Genomic DNA, 3,101 nt, shown 5'->3' on the forward strand with positions numbered 1-3,101 from the left:
TTAAATTAAATGTAAATCTGCTATTCTGAACACATACAAACTTATGTATGTAAAAAAAACTTTATTTAAAAATAACGTAAATATTTACAGCTAGTTGATTAGTTATCTAATCTACTTACAGACAAAGTAAATATTAAATTTTGAACCCAAGTTTTGTATTATCAACAAAAATGCAAGGAATATATGTATAAATTGAGAATATACTTATTTATATTATAAATTTCCTTTTGTTATACCTTTGCTCATAGAAATTTTCACTTTTTTCACATTTTCGTGCTGGAATTTTCATGTTTTCCGTTACATCAACGTCGAAGAGTTAAAATAACACTGAAATTATTTCAATAAAAAATATTACCTACACAGATCCAGACGTTCAGTTTGCTCTGTTTACAATTTGGATCGAGAAATCGCACTGTGACGTAAACAAAACGTACAGCTTCGGTCAAAATTATATTAGAAGACCACGATCATGATAGTAACATGTATGATTAAAATATCATAGGAAACTTTTTAATGCACCTTACATGTTACATATGTTTCCTTACTGGGCTACTATCCACTTAAATTATTATTACTACTTAGTAGGTATAAGGGGATAGTGTCAATTGATGCACTATTGAATATAACCCCCATACACCAGAAGCAAAGTTTACAGAATATTTTTTTTCTGTAGACTTTGCCAGAAGATTGGCCTGCGGATAAAAACTTTTATTTGTGTGCCGGATCAAGTCTGTGACAGACCGAGCCTGTGGCGGACCAAGCCTTTCACAGACCAAATTTGTCAGACTAGAATGGACTTGTAACGCTTTTTCTTTCTAAGCGAAAATACCATTTAAATATACTTTTTTTTACTCAGGTAAGATGACAGAAAAAAGGCAGATGACGTCCATACCAATACCAATCCATTTATCACATATATTTTTATGACCAAAAAAGTTTCTAATGTTTCTAATATTTTTTTAAGATCACTGTGGATGGGTTTAATCCGGGTGCGTCTCAAAAGTGGCTCACCCCTATAACTTTTATTATTTTATTCAGATAAAAAAACAAGATTTTCTGTCAGTTTATGACATAAATTAGGTTGGTCACTTCCTGTTTCACATGAAATGACTACAAATTTTGATTTTTAAATGGCATTCTCTGTATATTTCTACTTTATTCGATAGAAAATGACACTCTGACTAGAATGACATATCATATGTTAACTTTTGCAATTCTCGCTTAAAAAAATCGTATTCTATACCATCTAGTATATGATACTAAAAACAGGAATAGCTGTAAAATAACGGCACACGATAGGTAAATAATAGATTTTGATTTTAGTACTGCAGCGAAATAATGTCGAAAGGTAGGTACTGGTATTTTAGTTTTTATGTTGTTTTATTTATTCCTGTGGTAAATTAAAAAAAAATGTACATAAATTATATTGATAAATATGAGAAGAAATGCGAGATTTCTTGAAGTTTGAAAGTAAGAAATAGTTTTTATAGACTTTTTTGTATGCGGTGTTTTGTTTAACATACACCCTTGTATGTTTTCTATTAACACAGATCCTAGTTTTTTTTTTGAAATGAAAAAATTCCATTAGATTTTTTCAGTTTTATGTAACTATTTTTTTTTCATAACATTTTGAAATAACCACTTGTTACTTAAATTTCAGATCCAATTGTACCAACCTGAGGTACCAACTTATTTCTTTGTAAAATAAAATATAATTCGAAATAATGACAGAAACATCTCTCACTGTCCAGCCCCGTTCTCAGAACGACGTGGTGTCGCCAGCGACACTGATTGACACTTCAAACGACCAATGGGAGCTGTATTAAATTTAAAATTGACAGCTGTTTGAATTTTGTACAAATTTCATGGGTTCTTTTTCAAATGAACCAATCAGATTTGTAGAATATTCAAAATTGACAGCCGTTTGAATTTTGTACATATTGTAGGTACAAATCTGATTGGTTCATTTGACGTGTCGCTGGTCGCTGGCGACAGTCGATGCTCTGAGAACAGGGCTTCAAGGATTTTGTTGTTGGACAGATTAAAGCAATTTTATTCCGATAAACATTTATCTATATAAAAACTGCTATAAAAGGTCGAATTTTGTCCAAATGAGAATAATTAATAGGGCAAAGATATAATCGGAAGGATAAGCCCGCAGGCCAAATCTACTGATGTATGGGGGGCTATTGGAATGAATTAAGAGGGCAAAGATCCAATCGGAAGGATAAGTCCGCAGGCCAAATCTTCTGATGTATGGGAAGCTATTGGAATGAATTTTTAAAAACAGATTTGTGATTTTATCGTTATATTTTTGTGCAACTCTGTATTAAAAAAATTCTAGATATACGTATCACATGTTAGATGTTTATGGCAAGGAAATAATATAAAGTTCGCCAAAACCATTAAATAATAAAGACCCAATTAGGTGAGTAAATAAAAATTACAGTTAGGTGTATTATAACGGACAACACCGCCCAAGTTGCCATAATTTCTTCTCTGCAATGCCAACGTTTAATACGCACTCAGTTTATTGTAAAAATAGAAAAAACGTTTTAAAAATAACTCATTTCGATTGCCAACGTGGCAAGAAATACTTAAGTACCTTACATTTATTATTTATATATGCCATTATCATTTATATAAACATTATAATCGATTAGACCAATCTATTTATTTAACTACTTATAATCCAGTGGCATGATATCATAAAGACCTTTTTATCTGTCCTATTATTGAATGAGTTTACAATAATTTATCATGTAAATGTAATGGAAAAATACCAGGTCAATTTTAAGGCCTATTATACCTAGTCTAGGCCAGAATAACAAACGTCAAGTTATCCAAGACATCCAAGGTTGAAAAGATACCGAGTTCAAAATATTGAAATACCTATACTCCCGTATTTTTCGCTAACTTATAAAATTAAAGATTACGATGATAACACAGAAATTTACGGAAGATTGGAAGTAGGTCTTGTATTTACAGATGTTTAATCATTGCAATACGTCAAATCAAACAATGGCCATGTGATATCGACAGGAAACATTTGCGTGGTCTAATCGGACCTTAATCGACTCATATAATAGGCTACTGCCAAA

The sequence above is a fragment of the Sitophilus oryzae genome, unplaced genomic scaffold (assembly GCF_002938485.1).
Source record: "Sitophilus oryzae breed Bouriz unplaced genomic scaffold, Soryzae_2.0 scaffold_1112_pilon_pilon, whole genome shotgun sequence".
NCBI classification, from domain to species: domain Eukaryota; kingdom Metazoa; phylum Arthropoda; class Insecta; order Coleoptera; family Curculionidae; genus Sitophilus; species Sitophilus oryzae.